This window comes from Melopsittacus undulatus, chromosome 1 (assembly GCF_012275295.1).
Source record: "Melopsittacus undulatus isolate bMelUnd1 chromosome 1, bMelUnd1.mat.Z, whole genome shotgun sequence".
In the NCBI taxonomy this organism is placed as follows: domain Eukaryota; kingdom Metazoa; phylum Chordata; class Aves; order Psittaciformes; family Psittaculidae; genus Melopsittacus; species Melopsittacus undulatus.
Window position 1 is genome coordinate 133557926 of NC_047527.1, and position 17045 is coordinate 133574970.

The 17045-nt window shown below is 42.1% G+C and overlaps 1 protein-coding gene across 1 annotated transcript in view; it reads right to left on the bottom strand.

The window, feature by feature from the left end:
* Nucleotides 1-9608, bottom strand: part of LRRC3B (leucine rich repeat containing 3B) — a 43141-nt gene extending 33533 nt beyond the window's left edge. The window contains exon 1 of the mRNA XM_005152837.4: nucleotides 9562-9608. The gene's annotated coding sequence lies outside the window, so the exon portion shown is untranslated. The remainder of the gene's footprint in view (nucleotides 1-9561) is intronic.
* Nucleotides 9609-17045: the final 7437 nt, after the last annotated feature.

Consider the following 17045-nt stretch of genomic DNA (forward strand, 5'->3'; position numbering starts at 1 on the left):
TTAGTATCCAAATAGTTGCAAGGAAAATTGCACAAAGTTTAGTTTTTACTAAGTTGACTGCTATGCTTAAATATTTCTTAACCCTTGATGGGTAAATGCAGAAGTGCTGTAAGCCTTTTCAAGGATTTCCTAATCTGTCTCTTGACAACACCTTAGTTTCTTATTCAGAATGTCCATCTTCCCCTGAGAAAGGAAAGACCTGTCCATCTCCCATTTCAGACCTCTTCATCTTGACTCACATCTTTCAAAACTCTTTTTGTTTGTTGTGCCAGCATCTCTAATGGACTTCATTTGTTAAACATCACTGGTTCACAGAAAAATCAGAACAAAGTTTTAAAAGTTCTTGGGAAGGGGAAAAGAACAAAACCAAACATAAACAAAAAACCAAAGAATAACTGGCCGGAAAGTTAGAGGTTTTAAGCCTACGTTGCAAAATGCCACACAGGACTCCGCAATTGCTGAGAACACTGAAGTCTCACCTACCCACTCTCCTCTAAACCATGCCACTCACTGGGGGAAAACAACTGAGCACTTTTCCACAGTAAGGTTTTGGAGAAGACCTCCTGAAGCCCTGAATCACAGCACTGAAGGTTTTATGCAAACAATGGCAATTAAAGACATCCTCAACTCACACTGATGATATTTATATTAAAAATGACATTATTTTGGAGTGCAGCGAGCCTAAGTTTCACAGCAGCAGGGACTGAAAACTTATCATTGGTCTTACACCCTGGACAGGACAACCATCCTATAAAGAAACTCCTCTTTCATAGAAAAGCCGAGCAGCTCCTGAACAGACTTCTGAGGGAAGCCCATTACTGCTGATAGCTGTGAACACTTCAAACAGATGCCCACAGACAGAGCTCCTGCCCAAGATGCTTCCCTGGATGGATTAGGGGCTCCATGACTTGCCCCTTGTTCATGTCTCAGCCCTGACAAATCCCAATGTCCTCTATACACCCAGAACACCCACTTTCTTGGGCCCAGGAAAATACTCAGGGCTGCCAAGAAAGTAATTGCAGGCTTAGCAGGTATACACTTTAGCATCAGCAGGATGTTTTATCTTATACTGCTGACCAGAGGTACAAATCTTACTGAAATGTTTCAGCATGTCCTGATCTTTCTGCCCTTCAACTCTTCAGATGAGCCTTCTTCTTACACAGGTATTTTATCTGGTCCATCCCTGCCAGCTCTTCACAGACAGCACTTCCCTCTCACGCTGCTGCCAAGCCTGACAAATGCAAGTCCCAAACTGAGGAACACTGACCTGTCACATCTGATGAATTTTTGCTGACAGAAGCTGGTGCTTTTGTTTGATTCATCTGGGGGTTTGGAGGTGGTGATGTTTTTTCCTGGATGGCCAAGGAAATGAAATTCCCCCTTCAAATCAACCTAGGGTCAAAGCCCTAATGAAAGATTAAATGCTTTCATCAGCAAGGTGAACTACAGCACAGTGTTATGATGGAAGATGAACTTTATAATGTCCCACAGAACCCCTGCAGAAAAGAGGTGTGCCCCAAAGCTGTGGTCTGATGTGGTTGAAGGTGCACCCTGCCCTTGAGGCAATGAGGCTCATGGGGAGCATACAAACACCCACTTGTTACTACAACAGTGGCACTGAGACACCAGTTCCACCACTGGGTACCTGACTTTCAGACAGTGTTCTTTGCTTTGGCTTGTCATCACAGTTGTTGAATAGTACTATTCTAATCATCGTGTCTGAGGAATACAGTGTTCCTCTCCAATCTGAAAAAGGGTATGGCACAGCAAGCAGGTTTCAAGCTGTTTACATAGACAGGCTTTTTTTCCCCCTTCATTCTGGTGCGAAAATGATGAAAATATAATTACACTTTCTTATAATTTGAATTTGGTTAGGAAGTGAAAACACAGAGCACTCACTTTTCATTTCCCTTTTCCATTCTTCATTTAGCAAGAACTATAAAAATTCTCTTGAAGAAGCAATATATTTGAGACTAATAAAAACCAAGTGAAAAATGTTTTCAGAGGCAGCTCAGGTACAATTACTAAGTTGTCAAATAAAATCATCTAGTCTAAGTTATACTGGGGAAGGGACAAAGTTTATAAGTAATTTCTCAGACCAAAAGGGAACTGCTTCCAGGAACAACACATCAATCCAAGATGCTGCTAGGTAACTCCAAGAACATAGAGTATACGGGTGAAAACAGTGAACCTGACTACAGTGTCAATGTTAGCAAGAAGTCCACCTCTCCCCAGTCTCCAACTTTCATACTATGAACCTTCCACCTCTACAACCAGCCTTCCTCTACTCACACCAACGGATCATAACAAGCTCAGCATCTGTAATTGAAACCAAACATGCTGTTTTTTCTAGACTGCAATAGTGAAGTACACTTTCTTGATAGCTGATCCAATGAAAATAAAGCTTTCTCTGGCAACTGTGATATTTAAATCACTAAAAAAGTTATTTCTCTGTCAGTGCCATTTACCTGCAGCTGACCTGTCCAAAATGAAGAAATAATAACATGGGAAGGGCTGAGACGGATCACTCCATTAGTTCCTGCATACACACATTTACATCTGCAGTCACAAAAATGTTACTTCTACGACAATACAGGCATTTATTAAATTCAAGTCTTTTTAACTCCTTACCTTTAATATCTTTACAAGAAAAGTAATAATAATAGGTTTTTTTTAAAAAAAGTAAGGAAATTATGGACACATTGTCACAGAGTCAGCCCATAGCTCCCCGCTGGTTTGCATTCCCAAAGCACTACTCTGCAAGCCTGATGGTATTTTAGTCTCCCTTTGCAGAAGCCCAAGAGATTACTCGGGATTCAAAACTGCACTACTCAGCTTCTAGAACTAGAATTTAAAACTAGCAGAGTAGCCCATATGATTAAAATGGCTTTATTAAAACAAGTATGACACAGTAACTCCAATCAGCAAGACTCTTTTTAGGGAGCCCACAGAGAGACAGAGCTTACCTGCTCTGAAACTCCATAGCAAGGGGGAAATGATGGACCTGTGCAACCTGTGCATCTTCATTCGCCTCATATTTTTCTAACGATTTCCCATGTAACTCAAACATCCATAAACTTTTTAATGCAATTTACTCATCATCAAAGCATCATCATCATCATTGCATGCCACAGTGAGAAAAATACTATGATGACACATGGAGCTGACACAAGTTCCTCTCAAGGCAGGCTATGTTCTTCTTTGAAGAAGGGATAGAGCCTGCAGAAGGATGCTTGTGGTGTCGTGACACAGCCACACAGAAAGTCCCAATTGGAATGGTATTTTTATATAAACTAATCCTAAAATTAATGCTAAATATATTTTATGGGATCTGACCTGCAGGCTGATTTCATATCAAGAAAGATCTTCAGCATGACAGCTTTTTGTATGTAAGAAATAAATACATTTTGGACTGAATCCAGTGGCAAAGGTGTAATATGGCAAGCTTGTGAGAAAGAGCTATTCTCAGACAACAAAGACTGAATGTGAGAGCATACATCAATTATTGCTGCACAAGCCAGATCAAAAGAACAGCACACAGCTGATATATTCATAGTTCTTCATGCAGCATGACAATGAGAAGGGCTGAGATGCTATTAGACAACAAAACAGCACGCGTTCAGTTTTTAACAGATTCATGCAAGTATCTTTTTTCTCACAACCAAGGGAAGTTGCAATGCTACTGACACTGCACAGTTGACTGCTGTTGTTCAATGTGTTAAAAAAAACCCTGCTATAATTAAGGAACTGCTTGGCCTCTGTCCATTTTATTCCACACTGCTGCCTCACACTTGTTTAAAGAACTGAGAAAATTTGTTGAAAATGTGGCAGATAGTGGGAAAAAACAGTTAAGCTTGACTGGTTCAAATTAGGCGGCATTTGTGCAGATGGAGCACCTGCCGTGACTGGCAAGAACAGTCATGTCGCCTTGCAAGGAAAGTTTTTGGATCGAAAGTTATTGAAATACCATTTGTATCCATCAGGAATTTTTTCCGAGCCAAAGATTTCAGTTTCTTACATGTCTCAGTCCTGTCATCTCCTACTCTAGCAAAATAAGTATTTATGCATGAGAGCTGCCAATAAGAGTACCATGTAATTGATGAAAATGATGAGCAGAATACATATACAATGTCTTCTATCAAAGGCCAAAACCTGTGAAAGATTCTGGAAACAGAATGACCAACACATTTTCTTAACAGAAATTATTAACCCTTCAATGATAACAGTCTGCTCAAAACCAAGAATGGGATCAGAAATCTGATCTGTAGGGACATGACAGCTCAGCTTTGCAGCCTCAATATGTACTTAGAGGGAAAAGATTGCCCATTTACTGCATGCTGTCTTCCATGTGCTGCTTTTGAGATGAAGCTGAGATATTCTGATTCTATTTGAATTGGCATGCTTCTGTTCTTTGCAGTGGGAACTTGCCTCTGTTCTCAGAGGAGTACTTGCATGAACGCTGTACACCCAGTGCTTTTGTTTCTTTTTCATTCTAATGTCTTTAAAATAGCCAACTGCATAGGTTCATTCGAATGTCCAAAGGCTTCAACCAGTGGCTGCAAATTATTCAAATGCACATGAAAATGTATACTTAGTAATTACAACAAAAACACTTTCCATGAAGCAAATTCTGCCAAAGGGATACACATTTATAATCTGGATGAGGAAAATAACCCTCACGTGCTTTTCACATGTCCCATTAACTCCCAGTGTAAGCATATTAAATAGCCATTCAAGCAGTCTAATGAAATGTTGAATACTCACAATCATTGCACACAAAATATCTTTGGTTAGGACAGTTGCAAAGGCATGCAACCCAATTTTGGAAAGCTGCAAAAAAATTACTCCCTTTAAAATCAGTGCTATTTTTCTCTGGAGGAAAAGCTAAGTTTCACTGCAACTTTGACAAAAAACGGCAATGCTGTAATGCCATAATGCCAATTAAAACTAACAGCATCCACAAAGTATACCTCTTAAGACAGGCTGCTACTAAGGCATGCCCCTTTAAAAAGACATGCCCCATTAACTGAGGTAGTGCATCCAATGGATGAAGCAGGAACATGAAGTGACCCCTCCAGGAGAACACTCTGTCAGGCTTTCGCAATTCAAGTAAAATACAGGTTGTTATGTAACCACTGCAATATACAGATTTATACAGATAGTATTTTCCAATTGAATTTTAAATCCATGCCCTAGCTAATTGAGCTGACCCTGAAAAGCAGAGGCAAACCTTATTCAAGTACATCAAGCTCTGTAGTGCTAATTTTCATCTTTGCTTCAGTAAAAAGTCCAAATACCCAGTTCAGCGTATCTCTGAAAAGGCCATTTACTTGCCCTGTTTACTCAAGAAGCACTTTTATCTCCTTTCTATCTGTGGAGTGGAGACAGAAGAAGCCAAGTTCAATCCTGCAGCAAGGCTGCTAATCCCACTGAAATCAACCAAAAACTCTTTCCTGAAATCCCATGGCACAAGCAGGGAGCGGAGTCAGACAGCTATGGTACAACCCAACTGACCCCGCCATCCTTTGGGAAGCCAGACTGCCCAGTTCAGCTACTACCTTTCTCCTTGCTGTCTTTCACTTTTCCCCTATTACTATTTTCTTAGAATTTTACTATTCCCCTACTTCCTTTTTACTGTTCCCATTTCTCTCTCTTTTCCTGACCCCTGTACAACTTCATACCTTCCAGAGGGACATAACCCATTTTAATTCAGCTAACATTGCCTTTTCCTTGTTGATGGGAGTACTCGGGAACTGTGCCAGTCCTTACAGTAAAAGGTTTTTCCACTGTCCACTGTTGGAGTCAGTGCAGAAAGAGCCTAACCTAAAAAAAAGAAATCTACTTGCTGAAGGTACTCAACAGAGCATTTAGATATCCAGGAGGAGAGGAACAGAAGTTACTTTCTTCTTCAGCAGCAGTTAAGCATTGTGTTTCCATGTAAAACAAGCCAGCGCTGGCTACAAACTCTGCTTAGTCTACAGGGGTAAGTAATGCAAGTCATCGATGGCAAGTATGGACACAGACACCAATTACCCACAGAGATCTCGATGAAGCAGGAACATACATCTTTAATAATGAAATAATAAGATCCTCCTCCACAGTGGGTTTGGCAATTGTTTACCTAAACAATGAGCTCAGCTGAAGAAGCAAGTAGAACTTCATACTGCTTTTTCTCTGGGATGCACCCACATGTCCATTGTACATCCAGGCTAACAAACTCCATCAGAGTGACAGGCAAACAGAAACTACTTTATGAAAAGAGCTGGATTAAAACTACAAGCAGAGATCCAAATTCACCAGAAGAGAGCAACTGTAAGTTTGACACTACTTTACCCACAGCACATAGGATTTAAGAGTAGAAGGCACACTTTGTTGCATGTATTTACAGACTGTAACCCATTTAAAAATACCTACTGCTGAGAAATTCCTATATCCTTATTGCATGTAGTTTCTGTAGCCATCTTGACATTTGATTCACCCCAACACTGAAGTGCTCTATCAAAACTGCACTTCCTGGAGATTACTTTCAGTAACTAAAATAACATTTTAAAAGGCTTGGCCAAACAAGTCAAGGTAAATGCTACGCATTCCATTAATTCAATTTATTCTTGGCTCAAAAGACCATCATTTTAAAATTAGGTCCTGCTTAGCATTACTATAAATTGCTAAATTTCATAGCTCCATAAGAGTTTTCTCTAAATTTATGAACAAATTTTACAGGATGAAGCAAAATTATAAAGATGATTTTACTAGCCATGGAACACTAATTTAATCTGCATTCTCAGGCAAGGGCTGATCCAAACACCATGCATGCAGATAACAAGGACAATAGTTACATGCAAATCCCATAAGTCATCGCAAATACAACATTCTGAGAAGACGTATTTTCCTTCATCCACCTTCTGATTAGGTGAAATGGTAACAACAGATATTTTTACACATATTCCTGGTTTCTTAAATCATTCATTTCATTGAAAAGTTTAAAATCTTCCTACCAGTGAGCCACACATCCCATGTGCTACTCCCATAAATATTCCTAGTGAAGTGACAGGAAATACCCTTAAAAGCAAGATTTTAAGGTGCTTCTGTAATAAAGCAATACATTTTCTCTGGGTTTAGATAGCAAAATCAGCACTTCCAAGTAAGGCTGTATTTTATAAATTCCAGTTCTACTGCTTGGAGATTATTTCTTGAGCTGGCATTCACTCTGAAGTTACTCTTAACACAGCTTCAGTGTGAGCAGCAAGTTTCCTGCTTCCCAAAAGATCTGAAATACAGGGTCCGTAAAGCACATAGAAGAGACAAATCACAAATGTATACTTAAAATACGCATTCTTTCTATCTGTGGCAAAGCTCTCATGAACTTTATTGGCACAGGACTGGACCCAGAGCACAAACCCGTATGCCTGTTAAAGGATACTTTTCCAATTAATCTCTCATTTGAGGCAAAACATATTGATTTCTTGATAGTCACAGATACAAACATCCATCTCATTCCCTCAGGCCTCAATCTCCAAGATACTGAGCAGCTTCAACTTGCCCTAGGGCAACAGAAACCTACAGTTAACCACAGGCGCATATTTTAGCTGGACTGCAACAAATTTTATAGCAGACTTCAGAGAAAGCAAGATCAGGGCTCAGTGACCCAACCAGCAACAGCTGAGAGATCTGGATTTAACCCTGAGTTGTTCTTCTGAAATCAAAGACCTCTCATACTGTGTGCATCCCCACACAGTACACTGGAACTACCTGACAACAGCCCAAATCCTGCTACCTTCAGCCATCAGAATACAACCTGTAGGAGTAGTCCCACAGAAACCCACAGCACCTTGCACAAAGGCAGGATGCAAAATCAGCTAAGCAATCACACGGTTATAATTAATTCTGAGCATTTTTACTGGTTAGCAACTAAACTAGAAAATTAGTCTCTGAACATAGCAAAGGTTTTGCAAATTAGTTCATTCTACAGCTTAAACATGTTCTTTCCCTCTAAATCAAACTAGAAGCCCATTGTGTGCCTGTCCTTTTAAATCAAATTACTAAGAATAATATGAACAGGTGAGCCATATGAACACGGGGGTGCTCTATATCAAAGCCTCCAAGCTACCGTCTTCAGCAGGGCGTGACACACACCTTGCAATTTAAATGTACAAATTATTACACACATTACCACAAGAAGAAATTGTTGCCAGTTACTTCAGCATTCAGAAAACGCTATCATAGTCAGTTTTCCCCTTGAAAAGTACTAATTTTCCTTTCCTTGCCAAATCTGCAATATTATTTAATAATTACAATCATCTCAAAAGCATTAATTTTGTCGTTTTCATATATATGTATGTCTTACTTCTTTGAAACAAGCACTGAGCACTGTTCGCCTGGTTTTATTCTGACTCTAAGTAGTTGGCTTATTCATGCTTTTCAAGTTATTTGGCTGTTTTTATTCTGTAATTACACCATTTCTGCTGTCGAGGGACATTCCAAAAGACTGGGTTTATGATAAGCTGCACCCTGAATCACTTCGCAATTTTCTAACCGTCACCCTAAAATCGTCTAGTTTTTGAAAGCAAAAGCCAAGAGTAAAGTACAGTTTCAGCTGGCACACCTCCAGATTTCTGGAGAGGGAAATTCTGGGCGTGTAGATTGCCAGAAAGGTGAGAGAAGAGCCTGCAGTTTCCACTCGCACACACACTGAGTAGCCGGTACCCGCTTGCTGCGAGCAATCCCGGCATTTCAGTGTGGGCTCTAAGGTCGCGGCCGCGCCCCGTTCTCCTCGGAGGCTGCTCCTGAGCCACGGGGACCCCAGCGCCGCTGTACACCGTACCCGGTGCCTCACCAGGCAGCGGGGCTGGGCGGCCCGGGCCGGTGCAGCTCACCTGGGCGCGGCGGGCACCACAGCCGCCCCTGCAGCCCGGGCGCCGCTCGCTGCCATTTGTTGCTCGCGATTCAGAAGGAGCTGCCCTCTCCTTCCTCCGCATCACAGCCACCACCGTCTGCTCCGTAGCAACTGGTCCCAGTAGGTCTCAAAGTGGAAAAATCCCACGGCAACACACACACGGCGTCTCCCCATCGCTCCCCACCGCCCCCTTCCCCGCCAGCCCCGCGCACCGGCCGCCGCCTGCATGCTGATTAGCGCGACCTAAGGCTCCTCGCCCCGCACACGGCCGAGAGCGCCTCAAAAACACATACATACAGGGGTGCGCTTTCTCTCCCACCTCCTCTTTATCCGATGCTGCTCCGGTACGAGATCAGAGTCTCAAATCCCTCGTTTGCTCCTAAAAGAGGAGGTGGCAGCCAACCTCCCCGCAGCCTCCGCCTCCTGATTCCCATTCACACACCCTCCGCTGCCTCGGCGGAGCCCCGGAGCCGTCACCCCCCAGCACTCACGAGGCGCCGGGAGCTTAGGAGTATCTCCACTGGCCCTCGCCTATCAGTGCTGGGGCACAGCGTTAGCCCCTCGGCGGCAGCAGCTCTACTCGCGTCCCTCTCTGCCCGTCGAGTTTCCTCCCAGCGCTGCCGCCCCCCGGCGCGACCCGCAACTCACACGGCGGAGCGGCACCTCACCGTAAAACTTCTCTGCGTGCGGCCGCTGGCTCTGCCGCCCGGCTCAGCGCGGCTCGGTCCGCGCTCCAGCGGCGCAACAGGCAGCGCAGCCTCACCTGCTGCTGGGCCGCCGCGCCATGGGAGCGACGGGCGGAGCCTGCCACGGCGGGGCCGGGGCAGCAGGGCCCGGGCGCAGACACCGCCCGCCAGCCCTGCTGCCTCCGCCGGGCGTTGTGCCTGCCGCGCCGCGCTCCCTCCTGCCCCTGCGCTGCTGCTACTGCTGCTGCTGCTGCAGGCAGGGAGACTGGCAGGGAGCGAGGGAGGAGAGAGCGGGGCGGGGAGGGAGGGAGGGAAGGAGGAGACTTAGCTCTCGCTCCCACAGCACAGCAGGGAGGTGCCCCCTCTGCCACCCACAGGAGGGCTGATACTGTCCGACTCTCCCGGGCGCTGCTTTTGGCTCTCCCCGCGCAGCTCTCTGTGCACCCCGCGCTGGAGCCCGGGGAGTGTCCTCCCTTCCTGCTGGAATCCCCGCCGCCCCGCGGAGTGTGTTTATGGGGTGTTTCTGCTCTCCTCGGTGCCCTCCAGGTTCCCCAGCAGCAGATGAGTAAAGTTGCTTTGACAATCTGAAGGAAAAGCTGCTGTTGCCGGTGTGTAACACTTGATGTGCAAACTTGCCACTGCGCCGGTTTTGGTACAATAGGTAAACTTGCTCTGCACCCAGTCTGGTCCTGTGTGGAACCAGTTATTCAGACCGTGCTTTGGGTTTACCATTATTCTTGCCAGGGTGACTGTTCTCCGAGAGGTGCTTCTTGTGAAATGTGCCATGTTGCAGCAGTTGCATGGACTGTCAAAACACAAGCTTGAAGGAACATCACCAGTTAGTTGCCTCTGTTACTCAAACATGCACTTTTCTGCTCCAGATCAGCAAATCAAATTTTCTATTTACGTCGTGCAGCAAAGCATTCTGTTGCTGAGATGCTGAGAGCATCTGGGTAGAAGGGTTTTAGAAATATCTTTGCTTGGTAGCTGGTTTGCTTTTAGCCACCCAAGAGGCTACATAGAAGAGAAAATTAATTGGCTTGGATTTCAATTGTGCTTTTTTTTTTTGGCTTTAGCTATACTAAAATATTTTACCTCCATATAGGCAATTGCGAAAAAGAAACTGCTAGCTCAGAAGGATCACTGTTATGGCCACAGACAGGTGGTCTTTTTGCAGGGGAGAAGGAAAAGCTTACATCTAATACACTGCTAAATGCCATTCTCCATCATTAAACCTCATTCCTGGGAGTCTCTGCCCGAGTAAATGCTTCTCCAAGTAATGTGGCTGCATCACTTTAGCAAGATAATGCAAGACCATACGTTTGTATTAAATCAAAACCTGCATTTTTGCTCTTAAGAATATTTTGCAAATTGGCTCATGAGCACTTTATGCGTGCTTATCATTTTACATTCTTAGTAATGTAAGAGGAAATAGCAAAAAGGAAGAAAACTTGATAAAAATTGCTTTTGTCAGTTCCCTTCAAGTCCAGCACACTGACTGACTCAGCCCTGTTTTGAAGACATAATCAGTTAAAAAAGAAAAACTTAAAACAAGAGCATGCATTCCTGTTTACAATGGATTAGATCGTGTCACAATGTCAGCAACCAGAGGAAGCCATGACTGTACTGCCAGCTCTGTATTATGAATTTTAGGCTTTGTGAGTTCTATTCCTTTAACTGAAACCGACTCAAATTCATTTTACGCCAGTAGAAAAATATTAATCATGGCTGAGAACCCAAATCTAATATGCAGGATCCATTTCTTCAAATCAGCTCATGTTTATTATTTTCACTGTTCAGTGTACAAGCATCTGACAATGGAGTATAACACACAGGATGGATGCACTTGGTTGGTCATATCCCCGTACCCACAATACACCACATGACAAGCATTGCAGACCTCCTTGGAGTGTTATTTTTTAATGGAAAAGAAGATTAGCAGATCTATTAATATTTTGGCTAACAGAATAAGAAAAATAAAGAAAGAAAATAGTTTTATTAGATAAAAATGGATGTCTTCCATGCAGTAATTTCCCTTTAAAACTGAACTTCTAGTTGTGCTCAGTGGAATGAACCACTTGTATAGTTTAAAATCATAAAAATAGAAGGGAAGACTGATTTTGCTTTACATAACTTATCACATTAGCCATAGTGCTATTCATCCTATTGATTTAAGTGTGATTGCTTGTGTTCAGGAAAAAACATCACCAAAGAGAGAGAAATACTTACTTTTATTGTTGAAATTGCAGCTTCTAAAATGTTTTTTGACCAGCTGCACATGAGTAGCTGGTTTGCAGGTTTGTATTCAAAGACTCACTCCTGAGAGCAGCTAAGCATCTGTAACCTCAGCTGAAATTAATGGGCATTTAGTGTATCTTTGAAAAGGAGAAAAAAGCATTTTTCTGGGGGCAATTGCTGTGAAGGACTGCACAGCTACTTGCTGTTAAAAATATCACAGATTTTTAAGAACTGAAATACAGCTCATGTCATGTGTGTGTGTGTACCCCCCCCCCCAGCTGGTAGTGTGTGTAAGTAGAAGGAATATGTTATCGTTATAGGTGGAAGAAACCTTTTGGCTTCATGAACAAACCCATTAGCAGATTTTCTCATTAGCTTATTGGCATCGCATGTCCATTTTACATGGTAAGTAGAAATGAAAGGATTAGTTCCTTGTTAGGAAGGGGTAAGTTTAAAGGGTAAGTATAAGGTCATTTGGCTGCCCTCAGATAAGAAAGGAACTGTTAGTACTTGCTGACTTCTACATAGTTATGAATATTAGGGAACATATAAGAGTATAACAGATGGTTCTTAAGTTTACTTCATGAAATAATTTTGGTAAGTGTTCATAAATATTTGAGGGCCCACTAATAACCTTTACACAAATTAGTTTTTCTAATGCAAAAAAACCTACATAATTAAGCAAGACTGGTCGTGAGTAAGGTTTGTTCATACAAATAAGACTTTACAGGACTGGATCCTTAAAAGTTAATAAACATGAGCAAAATATTTAAATGGCTAAATTAAAAAATCATCTGGTACCATCTATTCCTTTAAGCTTCCCAGATATGAATAACTTTGTATAAAAATCAGCAAAGAATATCACTTCTTCCAGTTTTGAGATAAATTGAGCAACCTTCTCTTTATTCATTAACTAATATTCTTTTTACTAGAGGCTTGATTCATTTCATAACCAACAGTGGTATGAAATTTATGGTCTAGTTGCAGGTACATTAAAGAACTAAATCTCACAATGGACTTACCTCTAGTAACATGCATTTAGGAGCTTAGAGTTCTGTTCATGGGCCAGAGTATGGTTTGATTGTAGAGCGCAGTGCAAAGATGTGTCAGCAACACATTCTCCTTGGGATTACTGTATGCCCAAAGGGAGGACGTACACAGAGCACAGAGCAATAGTCTGCACTGCACCACAAGAGCAGCAAAAAAACCCACAAAATTTTGCATCTTGGGAATACCAAGAGGACACAAACTACAGCATTTGTGCTAGAGCCATAATCTAAATTGGATACCTGCTTTTGCTATCTCTCTAGGCTTGATGGTGCCAAGAGTCTTCATGCTTCTCTCAGCCCATGGGTACTGCCACTGCATGTTGAGGTTTTGCCCCAAGAAGATTAATAGTGGAGAAAGCCCATCTTTGCAGAGGGCCAGTACAAATCCTTTGTGTCTCTTTATCTTGCTTAAGCCCTGTGCTAACAAAGTGCAGACCATCTTGACTTCTAAGCACTGCTACTCTCACAAGGATTTGAGGACTTGGCTTTAAACACTCTCTTCAAGAAGTAGCAGTAGCTTCTGTTTTCCTGTATTTGGAAGGTCCTGTCATTTTGAAAGATCTCACTGGTTTTGCATGTAGTCCTTTTTCTACATAGCAAAGAGCTGCTCTGTATTATAGAAGAGAGTTGCTGGTTTAAAGTCCCTGGACTGTCAATGATTCATTAGCTCTGAAAGCAAAACAGCAGTTATAAATAAGCTCAACTGCTTCAGCTCATACTCCACCTAGCTATATTTTAGAGAAAAATATAAGTAGGGAAGTATATTTTTCTGCTATGTGCCATCCATTACTTGAAATTGGTGTTTTGGACTTTGCACAAAAAGCATGTATTTCTGGGATACTTGGAAAAAGGACTGGAGACTAAATACATTTAATGCTAGTCAAAACATATCAGTGGAAGTTAGGTCTTGTCAAACACACTTGTGGACTTTTTGGTTATTTGCAAGATTTATATAAAAGATTACAGGTCTGCGTGAGAAAAGCAGCTGTATTGATAGGATGCACTTGGGTTTCTATAAAGCAGCTGACTTAATACCACGTGACATTTTGATTTCAAGTCTCACACTACATGGAATTAACAGGTCACCTGTTCAGAGGATTAAGAAGTGTCTCTCTGACAAATTTCAAAATGCAGTTTTTTAATGGGGAGATTTCATTCGATGGGGGAAGGTTCCCAGCAGAATCAGAAACCGTAGTCTTCACCTAATACTGTTTTATATTGTTTTCAGCAGTCCAGGCCATGAGATAAAATCTTGCATTAAAGGCTTGCATATGACAGAATGTATTTTAGCACAGTAAATAAAGAAGATATATTACTTCTGCAGTGGCTCGATTTGGCTAGATGATCCCTGTCCAGCAAGCAGCACACTAAATTCATTTTACTACAGTCCAATGCAAATTTATACCTCTGGGAACTGAAGGCTGGTAGGAATGGACACTGTCTCAGAGAGCAGAGACTCAGGGAATGATAAAAAGCAATTACCCTAGATAATCACCCTAACATAAGATCTCAGTGCAGTGCTGTGGAAAGGACTCAGCACAGTCCATGCATGCTTCCAAATTATCAAGCACAGTTCTGGTGCCTGCACATTAAAGAAGATGAGAAAATATTGGAGAAAATCCAAATATTTTGTGGGTCAAGCATGAGTCTTGAGATGGCAAGTTTAAAGAGCTGGACATATTCCACTTACTCCAGACAAGGTTGAGAGGAGACAGGGAAAAGATGACAGCTGTGAGCTTTTTCACCCTCACTGACAAAAGCACAACTAAATCCAGTGACTGGAAGTTTAAGGTTAGATGTCATCAACCTTGAAATCAGATGCAATTTCCTACCAGTAAAGGTAATTAAACTGTGTAAGAGCTTACAAAGGGAGGTGGTGCACTAACCATTGCTTGACTTTTTTCTAAAAACTGGCTTTCTTAAATACAGGCTTTACTTCAGCTTCTGGGAGAACATCTAATGGACAGAGCAGCCTCAAACAGGGAATGGAAGAGAGTCACATTAGGCAAGATTCCCTGGTGTTCCCTCTAGCCCTACATCCATTAAAATGATGCATCTGTACGACTTCTTCCATTATGGCTGAAACAAGATGGCTTGAATTGCACCCTGTCCGCTCAGATGTTTGCAGGTAGGCATTAAGGTAATGAGTATAATCAAACCTAATACCTGAGAGCTCCAGTTGGCTGCCTACAGCAAAGAGGAAGAATCTCTTCTCCACTCGTCCCAGAGGATATTTGGCCTCATATATTCTGCAGTAGAAGTTTTTGCCTTCTCCTGAAGCATGTATTATTTATTTTGCTGTAGCCAAGACGAAAGTAAACCAGTGCAGAAAATTATCTGATAATTTTGATGCTTGGATATGAATTAAGCCAAGTCCAGGAGCAGTAAAGATTTTTCTAGCTCTGACGGGCAAGGATAGTGAAGTTTTTTGCATTAATCTTTTCTGTTATTTTTGGGCATATTATGCCTAATCAGTTCTCAAGTATTGCATGAATCTCAGGTACTGCTTTAGACACATAACAGTTTAGTGTCTCAAGGACCAAAATACTATGGGCTAATGAAAGTAATTGTCTCAGCCTTGAGGTACATATACAACTTTTAATAGCCACCAATACACAGGACATTGGACTAGACAATCTGATGATCTCTCTTGGCCTTAAATTGTGAGGAAATGTAAAGCTTGTACATAACATCATTAACACCCCTACTTTTCCAGGGCTTCCAGGAATGCGGGTGGTCCCATGAGCCATGAAGCACCAAACAGTCTCCAGTACCACTGGCCAGGAAGAGACAAATTCATGGGTAATTCAAAACCAAAGCAACTCCCACCAAAATTAAAAAAGACACCAACACAGGATATTGCCATTTGCTTGCAGGTCTTCACCCTGCACTTCTCAGAGGCACCTGCTTTAGTAGGAGAGACCTGGCCTCATGGCTCTCACCATCTATAGTCCCCTCCTGCTTATGCTGACAGGACAGGACTGCAGGACAGCCAGACAGCTTGGTCATGGCAAAACCGTGTTCAAACCAGCTTTCTGAAGACCTCCAGTCCTAACCTATGAAGTGTCTCATCTTTGTGACAGGTGCATATGCTCAGCATCCCTGCATGAGAACTCGGGTATTTAACACCCTCTCTGGCAAAGCATTCACAAAGGCACCATGGTGTTCAGTGTAGTTGTGAGGTACAAGTGACTCCATTTGGAAAACAATTACTGATTAAAGCTAAATTAGCTGTTCCTCTCTGTAGACTAACATAACTAATGATAACTTGGTTTTAACCTCTTACCAAAAGAGTCATGGAAAGAAACAACCAACTCAGACTCGTAAAACAAGAAAACATGTACATGTATCAGATCGGTATAGATGCACATCTCCATGACTTATTGCCTCTGAATAATATACCAACAAGTGTTTTATTAATCACTACTAAGTGTAATGAATAGTGTGACACTGCAAATTAATCATAAACAGAATGAATAAGCCACAGTATTACAGATCCGCAAAAGATCTCCACCTGGCAGCTTCATATAGGTATAGTTTCATATAATGTTTATCACCACAGAAGTGTGGATACGTTTTGTTGCTGCAGGGTAGGAAGAAAGGACACATTATAGAATCATAGAATAGTTAGGGTTGGAAAGGACCTTAAGATCCAACACCCCTGTCATGGGCAGGGACACCTCACATTAAAGCGTGCCACGCAAGGCTCTGTCCAGCCTGGCCTTGAACACTGCCAGGGATGGAGCATTCACAACTTCCCTGCGCAACCCATTCCAGCACCTCACCACCCTAACAGTAAAGAATTTCTTCCTTATATCCAATCTAAACCTCTGCTGTTTAAGTTTCAACCCGTTACCCCTTGTCCTATCACTACAGTCCCTAATGAAGAGTCCCTCCCCAGCATCCCTATAGGCCCCCTTCAGATACTGGAAGGCTGTATACTGATACTATAGCTTCAGCTCATCAAGGTATTCTCCTCATTTTAGAATTATCACAGGTTTCTCTTAAACTACAATTTTATTTAAGAAACGGGACTGTCTTAGTGACTACAGACTGCAAATGAGGTTTTCCAAACAAATCTTCTATTGCATAATTCTTGTCTTTTTTAATAGCTAGATGGAAAATAAAAATAAAAAAGTTTGTATGAGGAATCATTGTTTACAATGAGACATCTGGTCA